The sequence below is a fragment of the Leptodactylus fuscus genome, chromosome 1 (genome assembly GCF_031893055.1).
Source record: "Leptodactylus fuscus isolate aLepFus1 chromosome 1, aLepFus1.hap2, whole genome shotgun sequence".
Lineage (NCBI taxonomy): Eukaryota > Metazoa > Chordata > Amphibia > Anura > Leptodactylidae > Leptodactylus > Leptodactylus fuscus.
This window is the reverse complement of record NC_134265.1, coordinates 35,637,150-35,646,068: the sequence shown is the minus strand read 5'-3', so window position 1 is coordinate 35,646,068 and position 8,919 is coordinate 35,637,150. Positions and strand designations below refer to the sequence as shown.

General features: G+C 44.8%; 2 non-coding genes across 2 annotated transcripts; both read right to left on the bottom strand.

The window, feature by feature from the left end:
* Positions 1 to 859: 859 nt before the first annotated feature.
* On the bottom strand, positions 860 to 1,023 carry LOC142190697 (U1 spliceosomal RNA). Its single transcript, XR_012714379.1, has one exon. It is a non-coding gene; the product is annotated as a U1 spliceosomal RNA (small nuclear RNA).
* Positions 1,024 to 4,889: 3,866 nt separating this feature from the next.
* LOC142190695 (U1 spliceosomal RNA) lies at positions 4,890 to 5,053 on the bottom strand. The gene has a single exon (XR_012714377.1). It is a non-coding gene; the product is annotated as a U1 spliceosomal RNA (small nuclear RNA).
* Between the last annotated feature and the right edge of the window lie 3,866 nt (positions 5,054 to 8,919).

Below are 8,919 nucleotides of genomic sequence, written 5' to 3'. Positions count from 1 at the left end.
ATAGATTAACAAACTTGGGGTTATTCAGCTTAGAGAAAAGACGTCTACGGGGAGATCTAATAACAATGTACAAATACATGAAGGGACAATACAAAGAACTTTCTAAGGATCTTTTTACTCCTAGGCCAGTGACAGTGACAAGAGGACATCCACTACGTATGGAGGAGAGAAGGTTTCACCAGAAACATAGAAGGGGATTCTTCACAGTAAGAACAGCGAGGCTCTGGAAGTCTCTGCCCCAGGAAGTGGTGATGGCGGATTCACTGAACAAGTTCAAAGTGGGCCTGGATGCCTTTCTTGAAGAGAAAAATATAATGGGTTATGGTCTCTAGATTTTAAGGACACGTTGATCCAGGGTTTTATACTGACTGCCAGATTTGGAGTCGGGAAGGAATTTTTTCCTCTGAAATAGGGCAATTGGCATGAGCCTCATGGGGGTTTTTGCCTTCCCCTGGATCAACACTGTAGGGGATTGTATGGCTATAGGTTGGACTTGATGGACTCATGTCTTTATCCAACTTCATCTACTATGTAACTATGAATGGCAGGTATGGAAAGCGGCGGGTTCAGGCCTGAAGCGGAGAACTTGCTGCATCACCATAACAGTTGAAACTCTAACGTTCCAACGGTGTGACTGAATGAGTGGACTGTCGCTCATCCACTAGAGGGAGACAAAGGCCACCTGGAATGCTTTGCTTATACTGTGGCAGCGGCGGCAGCAGCAGCGTGCCTCTCTGCCAGCAACCCGGTTGCGATAGTCTAACCATCTGAGTGTACTGCACAGGTACGCAGCATCGAGCAACAAACTAGCAAGCGAGAGGAAGCAAGGAACGAGCACTGTCTTTCAACCAGAGAAAATCAGGGGAAAGCGCGAACGCAGTCCCCCACTACCACAAATTATGCAGTCGAGTTTCCCGCATTTGGGGAAATCGCAGGGGTCAGCACACCCGGAGTGCAATGGATGAGCCTCACCCTGGGAGAACCACCTTCATGATCATGGTATCTCCCCTGCCAGGTAAGTATGAGTTATTCACCGACTGCTAGGCCAGCGCCCCTCCCCCGCAGCCCTGCCGCATTGGGGAGGCATTGGCCCTTGGCCAACAGAGGTCCGCATGGTGCAATGCCACACCGCATGCGTTTTCCTCGGTAGGCGGCCGTAGCACAGGCTGCGCTCCATTCCTCGCCCCGACACCCCGCTGCCTGCATTCAAATGTTCCCGGCTAGGCATTTCCAAGATGCAGTGCAGCAAGGGCATTAGCATAAAACGAAAGGGGAGGGGGCGAATGGGTGGCGGCTTCCAGAAACCGAGCTCCGGCTGGGCAGCAGAGTCAGGCACGAGGCAGCTGCGTGCCTTTGGTTTACTTAAGCCGGGATGGCTCATTAGAATTAGAAGAGAAGATGGCTAGACGGTTGGAGGAGTGTTTAAACTAGGTACTGGGGGGAGAGGGTAACATGTAGAGGGCAAGATAGTGTAGAAATGGAAAGAGGGCTAGATACTGAAACTGGGGGTGGAGCAGGGGGTCGGGTTAGAGCAGTCAGTAGGCAGTGGAAGAGTAGGGAAGATAAATCTATGAAATGTATGCATACGAATGCCCGAAGTCTTACTAACAAGATGGAGGAACTAGAAGTGATGATGTTGGAAGACAATTATGACATGGTGGGGGGTAAGTGAGACATGGCTGGACTCTAGCTATGACTGGGCTGTAAATAAACAAGGGTACAGTATGTTTAGAAAGGAGCGTACAAATAAGAAAGGGGGAGGGGTTTGCTTATACGTAAAAAACGGCCTTAAGCCAGTCCTGCGTGAGGACATCTGGGAGGAAAATGATTATGTGGAGTCCTTATGGGTGGAGATTACGGGAGGAACAAAAAATAATAAAATACTGATAGGGGTTTGTTATAAATCTCCAAATATAATGGAAGAAGCTGAAAATGTACTAATAAAACAAATAGATGAGGCCGCAAAGCAGAATAAAGTCATTATTATGGGGGATTTCAACTACCCAGATATCAACTGGGAGGCAGAAACCTGCAGATCCAACAAAGGGAGCAGGTTCTTGTCAGTAATAAAAGACAATTACCTATCGCAACTAGTGCAGGACCCAACAAGAGGCCAGGCCCTTTTAGACCTAATTTTAACAAATGAACCTGACACACTATCAAAAGTGGAGGTTGGGGGACATCTGGGTAATAGTGACCATAACAGAATAAGTTTTCTTGTACACATTAAGAAGACGTTCATTAGAGGGGGTACAAAAACACTAAACTTCAGGAAGGCAAATTTTAACCAGCTGAGAGAGGAGCCTAGCAGCATAAACTGGGACAATGTCCTCAACGTGACGGGAACACAAACTAAATGGGACATCTTCAAAAATATACTAAATAAGAGCACTAGAAAACACATACCCTATGGGAATAAGCGGGCTAGAAATCATAGAAAACCAATATGGCTAACTAAAACAGTACAGAATGCAATGAGGGATAAAAAGGAAGCATTTAAAGTACTAAAACAAGAGAGTAGCGACACAGCATTAAAAAACTATAACAGAGAAAAATAAATTGTGCAAAAAACAAATAAAGGAGGCGAAGATTGAGGCTGAGAGAAAAATTGCCAAGGAAAGTAAAAGTAATCCAAAATTATTCTTCAATTACATAAATAATAAGAGAATAAAAACTGACAATGTCGGCACTCTCAAAAATAATCTGGGTGTAATGGTGGAGGAGGATGAGGAAAGAGCACAAGTATTAAATGCCTTCTTCTCTACAGTGTTTACACAAGAATATCCATTGGCCGGCAACATGATTAGGGGTAATGTTAACTCTCAATTAAATGTCACCTGCTTAACCCAGGAAGAAGTGCAGCGCCGCCTGCAAAACACTAAAATAGAGAAATCGCCCGGTCCAGATGGTATACACCCCCGAGTTCTGAGGGAATTAAGCATGGTCATAGATAGACCCTTGTATCTAATATTTAAGGATTCAGTAATGACTGGGTCTGTTCCACAGGATTGGCGAATAGCAAATGTGGTGCCAATTTTCAAAAAGGGGTGTAAAAGGGAACCTGGAAACTATAGGCCAGTAAGTTTAACTTCTGTGGTGGGAAAGATATTTGAGGGCTTTCTAAGAGATGCTATCCTGGGGTATCTCAATGTAAATAATCTTATAACACCCAATCAGCATGGGTTTATGAGGAATCGGTCCTGTCAGACTAATCTGATCAGCTTCTATGAGGAGGTCAGTTCAAGACTGGACATGGCTAATGCAGTAGACGTGGTGTACCTGGACTTTTCAAAGGCTTTTGATACTGTTCCAGATAAACGGTTGGGATGCAAAATGAGATTGTTGGGACTGGGGGGAAACATATGCATTTGGGTTAGCAACTGGCTCACTGATAGGAAACAGAGGGTACTTGTTAATGGTAAATATTCAGACGGGGCCACAGTCACCAGTGGGGTGCCGCAGGGGTCAGTATTAGGTCCTCTCTTGTTTAACATCTTTATTAATGACCTGGTAGAGGGTTTACAAAGCAGGGTGTCTATATTTGCAGATGATACTAAACTTTGTAGGGTAATCAATAATGAGGAGGATAGTAGAATATTACAAGGGGATCTAAGGAAACTGGAAGCATGGGCGGAGACTTGGCAAATGAAGTTTAATGTTGACAAATGTAAAGTAATGCACTTTGGGCGACGTAATAAAATGTATGACTATGTACTAAATAGTAAATTACTGGGTAAGACTGTCAATGAAAAAGACTTAGGGATTTTGGTGGACAGCAAGCTTACCTTTAATGACCAGTGTCAGGCAGCTGCTGCCAAGGCAAATAAAATTATGGGATGCATCAAAAGAGGTCTAGATTCTCATGACAAGGACATAGTTATGCCTCTATACAAATCACTGGTACGGCCACACTTAGAATATTGTGCACAATTTTGGGCCCCGATATACAAGAAAGACATACGTGAACTTGAAAAAGTGCAAAGACGGGCAACCAAAATGATTAGGGGAATGGGTGGACTGGAGTACAACGATAGATTAACAAACTTGGGGTTATTCAGCTTAGAGAAAAGACGTCTACGGGGAGATCTAATAACAATGTACAAATACATGAAGGGACAATACAAAGAACTTTCTAAGGATCTTTTTACTCCTAGGCCAGTGACAGTGACAAGAGGACATCCACTACGTATGGAGGAGAGAAGGTTTCACCAGAAACATAGAAGGGGATTCTTCACAGTAAGAACAGCGAGGCTCTGGAAGTCTCTGCCCCAGGAAGTGGTGATGGCGGATTCACTGAACAAGTTCAAAGTGGGCCTGGATGCCTTTCTTGAAGAGAAAAATATAATGGGTTATGGTCTCTAGATTTTAAGGACACGTTGATCCAGGGTTTTATACTGACTGCCAGATTTGGAGTCGGGAAGGAATTTTTTCCCCTGAAATAGGGCAATTGGCATGAGCCTCATGGGGGGTTTTGCCTTCCCCTGGATCAACACTGTAGGGGATTGTAGGGCTATAGGTTGGACTTGATGGACTCATGTCTTTATCCAACTTCATCTACTATGTAACTATGAATGGCAGGTATGGAAAGCGGCGGGTTCAGGCCTGAAGCGGAGAACTTGCTGCATCACCATAACAGTTGAAACTCTAACGTTCCAACGGTGTGACTGAATGAGTGGACTGTCACTCATCCACTAGAGGGAGACAAAGGCCACCTGGAATGCTTTGCTTACACTGTGGCAGCGGCGGCAGCAGCAGCGTGCCTCTCTGCCAGCAACCCGGTTGCGATAGTCTAACCATCTGAGTGTACTGCACAGGTACGCAGCATCGAGCAACAAACTAGCAAGCGAGAGGAAGCAAGGAACGAGCACTGTCTTTCAACCAGAGAAAATCAGGGGAAAGCGCGAACGCAGTCCCCCACTACCACAAATTATGCAGTCGAGTTTCCCGCATTTGGGGAAATCGCAGGGGTCAGCACACCCGGAGTGCAATGGATGAGCCTCACCCTGGGAGAACCACCTTCATGATCATGGTATCTCCCCTGCCAGGTAAGTATGAGTTATTCACCGACTGCTAGGCCAGCGCCCCTCCCCCGCAGCCCTGCCGCATTGGGGAGGCATTGGCCCTTGGCCAACAGAGGTCCGCATGGTGCAATGCCACACCGCATGCGTTTTCCTCGGTAGGCGGCCGTAGCACAGGCTGCGCTCCATTCCTCGCCCCGACACCCCGCTGCCTGCATTCAAATGTTCCCGGCTAGGCATTTCCAAGATGCAGTGCAGCAAGGGCATTAGCATAAAACGAAAGGGGAGGGGGCGAATGGGTGGCGGCTTCCAGAAACCGAGCTCCGGCTGGGCAGCAGAGTCAGGCACGAGGCAGCTGCGTGCCTTTGGTTTACTTAAGCCGGGATGGCTCATTAGAATTAGAAGAGAAGATGGCTAGACGGTTGGAGGAGTGTTTAAACTAGGTACTGGGGGGAGAGGGTAACATGTAGAGGGCAAGATAGTGTAGAAATGGAAAGAGGGCTAGATACTGAAACTGGGGGTGGAGCAGGGGGTCGGGTTAGAGCAGTCAGTAGGCAGTGGAAGAGTAGGGAAGATAAATCTATGAAATGTATGCATACGAATGCCCGAAGTCTTACTAACAAGATGGAGGAACTAGAAGTGATGATGTTGGAAGACAATTATGACATGGTGGGGGGTAAGTGAGACATGGCTGGACTCTAGCTATGACTGGGCTGTAAATAAACAAGGGTACAGTATGTTTAGAAAGGAGCGTACAAATAAGAAAGGGGGAGGGGTTTGCTTATACGTAAAAAACGGCCTTAAGCCAGTCCTGCGTGAGGACATCTGGGAGGAAAATGATTATGTGGAGTCCTTATGGGTGGAGATTACGGGAGGAACAAAAAATAATAAAATACTGATAGGGGTTTGTTATAAATCTCCAAATATAATGGAAGAAGCTGAAAATGTACTAATAAAACAAATAGATGAGGCCGCAAAGCAGAATAAAGTCATTATTATGGGGGATTTCAACTACCCAGATATCAACTGGGAGGCAGAAACCTGCAGATCCAACAAAGGGAGCAGGTTCTTGTCAGTAATAAAAGACAATTACCTATCGCAACTAGTGCAGGACCCAACAAGAGGCCAGGCCCTTTTAGACCTAATTTTAACAAATGAACCTGACACACTATCAAAAGTGGAGGTTGGGGGACATCTGGGTAATAGTGACCATAACAGAATAAGTTTTCTTGTACACATTAAGAAGACGTTCATTAGAGGGGGTACAAAAACACTAAACTTCAGGAAGGCAAATTTTAACCAGCTGAGAGAGGAGCCTAGCAGCATAAACTGGGACAATGTCCTCAACGTGACGGGAACACAAACTAAATGGGACATCTTCAAAAATATACTAAATAAGAGCACTAGAAAACACATACCCTATGGGAATAAGCGGGCTAGAAATCATAGAAAACCAATATGGCTAACTAAAACAGTACAGAATGCAATGAGGGATAAAAAGGAAGCATTTAAAGTACTAAAACAAGAGAGTAGCGACACAGCATTAAAAAACTATAACAGAGAAAAATAAATTGTGCAAAAAACAAATAAAGGAGGCGAAGATTGAGGCTGAGAGAAAAATTGCCAAGGAAAGTAAAAGTAATCCAAAATTATTCTTCAATTACATAAATAATAAGAGAATAAAAACTGACAATGTCGGCACTCTCAAAAATAATCTGGGTGTAATGGTGGAGGAGGATGAGGAAAGAGCACAAGTATTAAATGCCTTCTTCTCTACAGTGTTTACACAAGAATATCCATTGGCCGGCAACATGATTAGGGGTAATGTTAACTCTCAATTAAATGTCACCTGCTTAACCCAGGAAGAAGTGCAGCGCCGCCTGCAAAACACTAAAATAGAGAAATCGCCCGGTCCAGATGGTATACACCCCCGAGTTCTGAGGGAATTAAGCATGGTCATAGATAGACCCTTGTATCTAATATTTAAGGATTCAGTAATGACTGGGTCTGTTCCACAGGATTGGCGAATAGCAAATGTGGTGCCAATTTTCAAAAAGGGGTGTAAAAGGGAACCTGGAAACTATAGGCCAGTAAGTTTAACTTCTGTGGTGGGAAAGATATTTGAGGGCTTTCTAAGAGATGCTATCCTGGGGTATCTCAATGTAAATAATCTTATAACACCCAATCAGCATGGGTTTATGAGGAATCGGTCCTGTCAGACTAATCTGATCAGCTTCTATGAGGAGGTCAGTTCAAGACTGGACATGGCTAATGCAGTAGACGTGGTGTACCTGGACTTTTCAAAGGCTTTTGATACTGTTCCAGATAAACGGTTGGGATGCAAAATGAGATTGTTGGGACTGGGGGGAAACATATGCATTTGGGTTAGCAACTGGCTCACTGATAGGAAACAGAGGGTACTTGTTAATGGTAAATATTCAGACGGGGCCACAGTCACCAGTGGGGTGCCGCAGGGGTCAGTATTAGGTCCTCTCTTGTTTAACATCTTTATTAATGACCTGGTAGAGGGTTTACAAAGCAGGGTGTCTATATTTGCAGATGATACTAAACTTTGTAGGGTAATCAATAATGAGGAGGATAGTAGAATATTACAAGGGGATCTAAGGAAACTGGAAGCATGGGCGGAGACTTGGCAAATGAAGTTTAATGTTGACAAATGTAAAGTAATGCACTTTGGGCGACGTAATAAAATGTATGACTATGTACTAAATAGTAAATTACTGGGTAAGACTGTCAATGAAAAAGACTTAGGGATTTTGGTGGACAGCAAGCTTACCTTTAATGACCAGTGTCAGGCAGCTGCTGCCAAGGCAAATAAAATTATGGGATGCATCAAAAGAGGTCTAGATTCTCATGACAAGGACATAGTTATGCCTCTATACAAATCACTGGTACGGCCACACTTAGAATATTGTGCACAATTTTGGGCCCCGATATACAAGAAAGACATACGTGAACTTGAAAAAGTGCAAAGACGGGCAACCAAAATGATTAGGGGAATGGGTGGACTGGAGTACAACGATAGATTAACAAACTTGGGGTTATTCAGCTTAGAGAAAAGACGTCTACGGGGAGATCTAATAACAATGTACAAATACATGAAGGGACAATACAAAGAACTTTCTAAGGATCTTTTTACTCCTAGGCCAGTGACAGTGACAAGAGGACATCCACTACGTATGGAGGAGAGAAGGTTTCACCAGAAACATAGAAGGGGATTCTTCACAGTAAGAACAGCGAGGCTCTGGAAGTCTCTGCCCCAGGAAGTGGTGATGGCGGATTCACTGAACAAGTTCAAAGTGGGCCTGGATGCCTTTCTTGAAGAGAAAAATATAATGGGTTATGGTCTCTAGATTTTAAGGACACGTTGATCCAGGGTTTTATACTGACTGCCAGATTTGGAGTCGGGAAGGAATTTTTTCCCCTGAAATAGGGCAATTGGCATGAGCCTCATGGGGGGTTTTGCCTTCCCCTGGATCAACACTGTAGGGGATTGTAGGGCTATAGGTTGGACTTGATGGACTCATGTCTTTATCCAACTTCATCTACTATGTAACTATGAATGGCAGGTATGGAAAGCGGCGGGTTCAGGCCTGAAGCGGAGAACTTGCTGCATCACCATAACAGTTGAAACTCTAACGTTCCAACGGTGTGACTGAATGAGTGGACTGTCGCTCATCCACTAGAGGGAGACAAAGGCCACCTGGAATGCTTTGCTTACACTGTGGCAGCGGCGGCAGCAGCAGCGTGCCTCTCTGCCAGCAACCCGGTTGCGATAGTCTAACCATCTGAGTGTACTGCACAGGTACGCAGCATCGAGCAACAAACTAGCAAGCGAGAGGAAGCAAGGAACGAGCACTGTCTTTCAACCAGAGAAAAT